This window comes from Solanum tuberosum, unplaced genomic scaffold (assembly GCF_000226075.1).
Source record: "Solanum tuberosum cultivar DM 1-3 516 R44 unplaced genomic scaffold, SolTub_3.0 scf00391, whole genome shotgun sequence".
In the NCBI taxonomy this organism is placed as follows: Eukaryota; Viridiplantae; Streptophyta; class Magnoliopsida; order Solanales; family Solanaceae; genus Solanum; species Solanum tuberosum.
Genome location: NW_006239317.1, coordinates 186,230 through 196,739, shown reverse-complemented (window position 1 = coordinate 196,739; position 10,510 = coordinate 186,230).

Here is a 10,510-nt window from a genome sequence, read left to right as displayed (position 1 = left end):
TGGAATGGTAACTATTATTGTAGGCGAACTCTATAAGGGGAAGGTGATCATCCCAACTACCCTTGAAGTGGATCACAGAAGCTCCCAACGTTTCCTCTAATGTCTGAATGGTACGCTCTACCTGACCATCCATCTGCGGATGAAATGTTGTGCTAAGATTAACCTGCGTACCAAGACCTTTCTAAAATGACTTCCAAAAATGAGAGGTAAACTGAGGACCTCAATCCAAAGTGATAGACAAAGAAACCCCATGCAACCTAACTATCTCATTAATGTAAAGCTTGGCCTAGTCCTCCACCGAATCTGTAGTCTTAATAGCCAAAAATCGTGCAGACTTAGTAACTCTGTCAACAATCACCCAAATAGAGTCATGTTGTCTGCGTACGAGGTAAACCTGTGATGAAGTCCATGTTGATCACTTCCCACTTCCAAGTAGGAATGTTGATCTCTTGAGTCATACCTCCTAGTTTCTGATATTTTACCTTGACTTGTTGACAATTGGGGCACTTAACCACAAAATCTGCTATATCCTTTTTCATGCCATTTCACCAAAAGACATCCCGTAGATAACGGTACATCTTAGTGGCACCTGGGTGAATAGAATATCTGGAATTATGGGCTTCTGCAGGAATCTTCTGTCTCAACTCATCCACCTTATAAACACATAATCAACCCTGATAGCGAAGCACACCATCTCCCCCTTGGGAGAAAACCTCAACTCTCTGTTGATGGACTGCACCCTTTAGTTGAAGCAATATCGGATCACTATCTTGTTTTTCCTTAACCTCTACTACCAATAAAGATTCTGACCCATTCTGAACTGTTACACCACCATCTGATATGCTCATAAGGCGAAATCTCAAGCGCGCAAGCCTGTGAACATCCTTTGCTAGCTCTTTTCTTGCTTCCTCAACATGTACTACATTACGCATATATAGTGTACTAAGAGTATCTGCTACTACGCTGGCCTTACCAGGATGGTAATGCACACTCATATCATAATCCTTGAGGAATTCAAGCCATCTTCTCTGGCGAAGATTCTACTCTTTCTGGATGAACACATACTAGAGGCTCTTATGATCTGTGAACACATCTACGTGAACACCATACAAGTAATGTCTCCAAATCTTAAATGCAAACACCCTTGCTGCAAGCTAAAGATCATGAATTGGATAGTTCTCTTCATGCACCTTAAGCTATCTAGAAGCATATTCTATAACTTTACCTCGCTGCATCAACACACAACATAGGTCGACTCTGGATGCATAACAATAGATAACATAACCATTTGAACCCTCTGGTAGAGTCAAAATACGAGTTGTAGTCAACCCAGTTTTCAGTTCTGCGAAGCTTTTCTCACAATCATCTTACCACTAAAACTTAACCTTTTTCTGAGTCAACTTAGTCAATGGAGAAGCTATGGGTGAAAATCCTTCCACAAACCTTCTGTAATAACCCGCTAGACCCAAGAAACTTCTGATATTTGTAGGAGAGGTAGGTCTGGGCCATTGTTTCACAGCTATCATTTTCTGAGAATCCACTTGGATTCCTTCGCTAGACATAATATGCCCAAGGAAAGTAACTGATTGCAACCAAAACTCGCACTTGCTAAATTTAGCGAATAACTGGCGATCTTTGAGAGTTTGCAGAACAACCACCCTCAAATGAGTCACATGTTCTTCCTCATTCTTAGAATAATGAGGATATCATCAATAAAGACAATAACGAACAAGTTCAAGTACTGCTTGAACACTCTGTTAATCAAATCCATAAAAGTTGCAAGAGCATTGGTTAGTCCAAATGACATAACTACAGATTCATAATGACCATACCAAGTTCTGAAGGCTATCTTTGGAATGTCACTATCCCTGACTCTGAGCTGATGATAGCCAGATCTGAGGTCTATCTTTGAGAAATGACTAGCACCTTGAAGTTGGTCAAACAAATCATCAATCTTGGCGATGGGATACTTATTCTTGATTGTGACCTTATTCAACTGCCTATAGTCAATGCACATTTTTGAGAGAACCATCTTTATTTTTCACAAACAACACTGGTGCACCCCATGGGGAAATACTGGGTCTGATGACGCCCTTATCTAGAAGGTATTTCAACTGCTCTTTCAATTCCTTAAGCTCTGCTGGAGCCATTTTGTAAGGAGGAATAGAGATAGGCTAGGTATCTGGAAGGAGATCAATTCTGAAGTCGATTTCCCTTTCGGGAGGAACTCCGGGAAGATCTTCTGGAAACACTTCCGAGAACTCATTGACTACTGGAATTGACTCAAGAGTTGGGGTTTTGGAGCTTGAATCCTTAACCTGAACTAGATGATAGAGACAACCCTTACAGATCATCTTCATGGCCTTAAGGTAAGAAATGAATCGACCCATATGTGCTAAGCTACTACCCTTCCATTCTAAGATTGGTTCGTCTGGAAACTAAAGATGAACAATCCTAGTTCTACAATCGATTGAGGCATAACATGAGTGTAACCAATCCATGCCTAGAATGACATCGAAGTCTACCATTTATAACTCTACAAGATCTGTTGAGGTGACTTTCTGGAAGACTCTGACAGGGCAATTTCTAAATACCCATCTAGCTATAACTGGGTCAACGACTGGAGTAGAGACTGAGAAGGGTTTCGAGAGAGTTTCTGGACAAACATCGAAGTTGACTGCTATATAGGGAGTTACAAAGAAAAGAGTAGCCCATAGATATAACGAAGAATAAACATCTAAGTTAAAAACTCGTAACGTACCAGTGACTACATCAGGAGAATCTTTCTGATCCTTGTGAGCCTGAAAAGCATACAACCTGTTTTGGCGTTGTCCGCCACCTATACCAGATGAGTTACCCTGTTGAGTCGGGCGACTTGTTGGTGCTGCTGAAATTGTAGACTGAGCTCTACTATTATTGCCCTTTTGACCCTGTTTATCAAAAGGACAATCTCTCAACATGTGACCAGACTGACCACACCCAAAGTATCCTTCTTTTCCTGCAATACACTCGCCCGGATGGTTCTTACCACACTTAGGACAAGTTGGGTAGGTCCTAGTACCTGAAACACCCCCCCCCCCCACGAGACTTAGAGCCTGATGCCCTACCTTTTTTATCATGTCTGAACTTAGATGATGGAACACTAGCTGATGAAGGTGCCGGAGCTGAAAACTTTTACTGAAACTGCGAGTGATTTCCACCACCTGATTTCTATTGAGAATACTCATAGTTGCCTGTCATGGCCTTCTTATTCTCCTTAGCCTGTTCTCTAAGTTTATCTCCCTCAACCTGCTGAGCATCAGTCATGAGCCTAGAGATGTTTATATTTTCCAGTAACATAGAATTTCTACACTCTGTTTTCACTAAGTCTGACACTCCATACAGAAACTTGTTCATTTGATCCCTGGAATCAGCAACCATGTGAGGAGCATACCTGGAGAGTTAGGTGAACTTGAGCCCATACTCTTGGATTGTTACCTTGCCTCAAGTTCATGAACTCCTGAGCTTTTGCCTCCCTCAACTCTCTTAGGAATAACCTGTCCAGAAAGGTTTCGCTAAAGCATTCCTAAGTGATAGGAGTTGCATATGTACCCATGTTCTCTTTCCATTGAGTATACCAGATATGAGCCACATTTTTAAGTTGGTAAGATGCCAACTCAACCCGATCACTACCAGTCACTTGCATCACTCCAAAGATTTTCTTAACCTCATCAATGAAGTTTTGGGGATCTTTTCCAACTTGTGATCCTAAGAACTCAGGCGGATTCATCCTAACAAAATCCTGAACTCTAGCTGCAGCTGACCCAACATTAGCATTTGTTGGAACTGGAACCTACTGGTTGTTCTGATTGGTCACACTTTGAGCCAACAGTTGGATAGCGTTCCGAAATTCAACATTTGAAACTTCTTGATCCGGAACTGGAGGAGCTGCGTTTGCATTTCTGGCGTTAGCATTCCTTCCATAAGCTCTACGAGGGGGCATGATATGAAAGAGCATAACATCGAGTTAGAATGAGGAATTAGATCATACCTTACGCACGATAAGAGTAACAAGAAAATGAAGTTTTTCTAAAACAATTTGTAGAATCCGTCTCATTAGATGTGGTGCACTTCACACCTATGAAAAGGACTATACTTAGTGCGGCTTTTAAGACATCCTAGGACTCTTAAACCTAATGCTCTGATACCAGGTTTGTCATGCCCAGATGCTACCCCAGGACGTGGACATGGAACCTAGGATCACGAGTGACCCCAAGCGAACCCTGTTGTCATATCATATACATACTAAGATAAACTGAAGTAAAGAAATATTGCGCGGAAGCTAATCATAAGATAATCTGAGATGATGGGGAATACCTACACTAAATCTGAATATATAAGAACTGAGAGTTTAACAACAACTGAAAAGTCAAACTCAAATGCTAAACCTGAATCAAACTATGTTTGAAATAAAACCTCTATTGACTAGAAATATTGGGACATGCCCCAGCTAGATCTAGCAAAACAGAAACTAAAGCAAAAAGCAAAGAAAGATAATCATGTCACTCGTCCTTGAAGAATGAGGATTCACCATTGATGCTGCTGAACTAAAGATCGGAAATCGATCTATGCGTGCTCTGGAAGCTGAGAGCCTGGGCCTACATCACGAGACGATGTAGCGCAAAGTATACATCAGTACTTGAAAAGTACTGAGCATGCAGGATAGAATAAAGCTGAACAATAATCATAACTGAATCAAAGCATAAATTTGAGCAATGATAAGAAATAAGCATGATACTATACTGAGAATACTGAACATGAACTAACTGAATGCAATGACTAAGTTTTAACATGATGAGACTGAAATATGACTGTAACTGATAACCTGGTCAATGCAATAGAATCTGATTGGACTGTGGGGGCTACTAATAACCGACATAAAACCATATAAGCTAAATATGGAGTTCGATGTATACGCCCCATCGAGAGGACCCAATATACCCTGTCGTAGGTATAAAGGCATGAATAGTGTGATCACTAAAATGTTGCCCACATAAGGGACTTACAACCTACGAGGCACGTAGTTCTGGGACTTGAGGGTGAATGACCCTAGTCCACTCGGTATTAAGCTTCTCCCAATTAATTATGTAATTTAGCAATTTACAACTTAAATGTTGTAATACTAAATAGCTAAAAATACTGCCATGCTAAATGAAAAAACAACATTAATGTACTGATAATGAAACATTCATAACTGGAGCATGTATAACTGAATAAACTGACCTAGCATGTGCAATTCATGAACTAAAAGAGCTACATAGTAAGGGTTCTGAATTTATGAAGGAATTTATACCAAACCATACTAAAATCATGATAATCTGATAAGGACAATAAAGTAACTAATTTATAATGATTTGCTGAAATTCTAGAAACCCTAGGTCTAGATAATATTAAGGGAATCATGAATCTGACTAATTCTAAGGACCTAATGGGCGAAAGGAACCCACTAGTGAAATCCACATACCTGGTGACGACTTCCATAGACAAATCTTTCGATTTCGGGGATGAAATTGACGAATACCTGCTGCGTTCTTGAACTAGGGCTTAGTCGACACTTTCTCTTTCTGCGTTCTAATTTTTTTAAATTTTTGGTGAATGATTTGATTAGGGTAGATTCTAATTTAGTTACTAGGCTAAAACTGACCAAAACTACGTAGTTTAGGGTTTAAACGATGTAGTTTAGGGGTCCAACGCATAAGGAAAAGATCAAACGACCCCGACTTAAAAATTGTCGGGGCCACCGACGGACGGGACCGACAACCATGGCAGGACCGATGGTCCATGCTGGTTAACCGTCGATCGATGTCTGGGGATGAAAACCTGGGGTCCGACCTACGACATTGGACCACGGACTGTGGTCTAACGTACGGTCCGTAGGTCCTGGCCTGGCCTGACCCTTAGCTGATTTTCTGGGGCTTTTCTGGGGAGGGTTGCAGGTGGCCCATCCATGGACCACCAGCACGGGCCGTGGGTCACCCTACGGTCTGTGGGTGGCAACTATGGGTTGCACCTGCATTTTCTGGAAAACTGTTGTTTTGTCTGATTTCGGATACGGGGTATTACAGTTAGTCCTATGGGTTGTAGGAAGGGATTTCTAGGACTTAGATTGAGTTTTGGAAATGTTAAGTATCTGATGTTTGACCTATGAGTAAACAAAACGAGTCGTAGGGTGTTCTACGACCGTAGGAGTGTTTCGTAGAAGTGATCCATACTTAATGAGATTTTGGATTTAAAGTTGGGTTCTACGAAAGGGATCTACAGATCATAGAAAAGACAATGACCCGTAGGAAGGTTCCGTGGAATGTTGGCTGGATTTTGGATTCCAACAGTTGGTTCTACGATTGACCAGTAAAATTGGAGATGAAAAAACTCGATCTATTCTACTAGCACCAACTGTGATAATCCATGGTGCTATATTTTTTACAGTTGAAGGTGTTGAGACATCATTTCCGCCACTACAAGCTATTACAATATTGCTCTTCACAATGTGCAAAGATCCAATTGCAAAGTGTTCCTCGTAACCTTTTATATAGAATACTTGGCTAAAATTTAATATGCATAAAGATATTTTATACAGAAGTATTAATATAATAAAAAGTGACATTTGAAGTTACAAAGTTACTATGAATGTCAAAATTAAGGGGTAATTTACTCACAAGAGAGTTATGTATTTGTACGCTAAATTTACATATCGATCAGGTAATGTGGATTAGTATAAACATTCCAACTAAAATTTTTGAGTAAACTAAAAAATCTTTTGAGAAAAAAGGTTACACTACGGCTTAAAATTTTGTAAATATTAGAAGATAATCTAAAATTCTAAAATTTTATCAGTTCTAAGGATTTTCTATGTACCAATTTTGAAAATAGAAACAAAATCTAAATGATACTGAAAATATAGAGTTTTGCATAAATAGTCGGTCAATCGAAAGAAGTCCAGAACAAGCTCTTGATGCAAGTTTCTCTATATTCAAATAGATCAAATAGCTTTTACGAAGGACCAAAATGAAATAGAAGATAAAGGAAGGAATAGCATCGTGATATAATTCAATTTTTAAGTCTAGAGTAAATTCAACAAAGAACTAAGGTTTAACTATAATATTCTATATCACTGAGAAAATAAACTTGAACAATATCCAGTTCAAGTTAAAAAATAATATTATTTTAAAATAAAAAGTAATTCAATCCCAAGTGGATATCCATAACCAAAAATCATAGTTCAAGTTTATGGGAGAGCAAATGGTTGTCTTTTGTTACCATCCATGCTTATTGATTTGCCCGTAACAACTTCTAATCACGCTCTCAAAGGTGTGCAACATAGACAAAATTGTGAGCTGCAAGCATCTGATACATTTAGTGAGAGAAATATTTGGCAGAAGGACGTGAGAGAGTACTCCCTGTATTTAGCTCCGTTTGTTACCTGAATCCTTCAACTCATGACTTTGTCAACTGAACACTTAAAGTTATTAAAACACACTATTTTAAATCCCTTAGACTGTCGATCAAGCTTGTGTGAATTTTTTTTTTGAAGAATCAGATAAAAAGCATGGGGTTACATGCATTTAAAAGCAAATGAAGACAATTATTTTAATTTTAAAAAATATTAAAACTAAAAGAAAAAATATAACAATTAAAAAAAAACTCTCCATCTCCAATCTATTGTGCGCTTCTGCTTCTTCCTCATAATTTTCCCCCAACCCCCACCATCACTACACACACTTCTTTTTCTATCTCTTCACATACTCTTACACACAATTCATTCTTTATCTCTTCTCATATTCTCCCCATCATTTGAGAGTTCTAGAATGATCGGGAAAACGATATTTATTTAGATTTGGGTAAAAGAAAAAGGGAAAAAAAAGAGGATCTTAATTTGAAATAGATGTGGCTTTTAGATGGATTTTTGAAAAATATATGTTTAATTCTTTCAAAATTGATTGTAGTTTTATCTAATGCATTTTGGATGAGTGTTTCTATAGTGACCCATTTTTTGGTCTTCTTCTTTTCTTTCTCTCAACCTCCATTTTAACCACTTTTTTACTACCATTAAAAACCGATATTAATATCCAGAAAGATGGGGAGCAACAATTACAAAGGGTACATACAGATGAAAAAAGCAACGGAAAAATCAGCATTACTGAGGCTGGATGCAGTACAACACAGGGCAGCTAGAAGACAGTCATAGGATGGTCAGCAAATAAGAGTGATCGAACTAATAAATTCAGTGTTATTGCTATAGCAAATGGTTTTGACCCATTACTTGTTACTCATAAAGAACAACTGCTTGAACCGAGTATGATTGATGCGAGTATAGTCTATAGAGTGGTGGTGAGGTGGTTGGACCATCAAATTTTCCCCAATGTAGTTGATTACCTGAAATATCAGGGGACTGAATAAGAGCTATAAGCCGAATGAGCAAAAGATGTTTCTCCAAAATAATAAAGATGCACTTGTAGCAATACTAGAGCACAAGTTAAAAGGACAAAAAATCAATAGAGTTATTTCTAAAATTGCGAGAGTTGGAAATGGTGTCATAATTTGAACTATAGTGATAAAGGAAGAATACTTCTACTCTGGGAGCCTACTATGTTTGATTTCACTTCGATGAGTAACTCTACACAATGTATCCATGGGAATGTGATGATAGCCAGGTTAGGACGAGGATTTAGCTTCACAGCAGTATATGGATTACACACTGTGGAGGAGAGAAAGACCCTATGGGCTAAACTTATGTACATCCATTCGACACAGCAGGGTCCTTGGGTGGCTATGGGTGATTTAACACCCTTTTGAATGTTGAAGATAGGCGAGGAGGTTCTCTAGTACAAGAGACTAAGATTAGGGACTTCAATGAATACTTAATTGATACTGCTACCGCTACTTTGAAGTCAGTGGGAAGGAATTTTACATGGAGCAATGGAAGTGTTTTAGCAAGATTGACTGGGCTATCGTGAATGTTGAATGGATGATAAATCTTCCACACCTGGAGGTATGCATCATGGATCCGGGATGTTCTGATCATTCACCTCTAACCATTAGACTGGCTGATGAACCACAAAGACCTCCTAGACCATTCAGATTTTACCATTGTCTTGCTGACCATTATGACTTCAATAAAATTGTGGATGTCGCATGGTAGGAGCACACCACAGCAGACACTATACTGGGAAGAACCTGGCAAAAATTGCAGCATGTTAAAAGGGGTTTTAAACAATTGGATATCGGTGAATACAAGAAAGTAGGAGCTAAGGTAAAAGGCTTAAGGGAGTAGTTAGCACAAATCCAAGCTCAAATGAGAGATCATAACTAGTACTCAGTGCTTGCGGAACATGAAAGAGAAATAAGGAAACAATTGGAAAAGTGGCTAAATGTTGAAGAGAGCATCATGAGCCAAAAATTTAGAATCCAATGGCTTGCTCTAGGAGACTCCAACACTATTTTCTTCCATGCTAGTCTAAACTGCAGATATGCACAAAATAGCATCCATAAACTGATTAATGGGCATGGCGACTTGTTGTATAGACCCGATGACATTAAAGCTGAAATTATTCCTTTCTACAAAGATTTGCTAGGTACTACTGCAAAACAGTTACCTGCAGTGAATCTAGCAGTGATGAGGAAGGGTAGTTGTCTCGATAGACATCAACAACTAATGGTGGTTGCTCCTGTTACTTCAGAGGAAGTGGTGTTTGCCTTGAAAGGAATTGATGATCTTAAAGCACCTGGATGTGATGGGTTTAATGCTTTTTTTACAAAAGGGCTTGGCCACAGATTGGAGGGGATGTTATTGATGCAGTACTTGAATTTTTTGGTACTGGAAAGCTATATCATGCCATTAGTTGTACTACCATCACTCTGATCCCAAAGATACCAAACGCAACCAGAGTAACTTTTTTTAGTCCCATTTCTTGTTGCACCATCATGTATAAGTTAATCTGTAAGATCTTGACCTCCAGATTACAAGTTGTAATTGACTCTCTTGTCGATAAAAGTCAAGCAGCTTTTGTACCAGGAAGGGTCATCACTAACAACATCATTTTGAGCCACGAGCTAGTAAAGGGATATGGAAGGAAAGGTATATCTCCAAGGTGCATGTTAAAGGTAGATATGAGGAAAGCATAGGACTCCATTGAATGGACATACTTGGAGAAAATTCTTAAAATTTTGAAGTTTCATGTGTTATTCATTAACTGGATCATGACCTGTATTGTCTCCTATTCCATAATCATTAATGGCCAACCAACTGAACCTTTTCAAGCAAAGAAAGGTTTGAGACAAGGTGACCTACTATCACCCTTTCTTTTTGTCTTGGAAATGGAATACTTGAGCAGACTACTGAAGACACTAAAAGAGCTCCCAAACTTCAATTTTCACCCAAACTGTAACAAACTGAATATCGTCCAAATTGGTTTTGCGGATGATTTGCTACTCTTTTGTAGAGGAGACCCTATATCTGTCCAAATGTTGTATG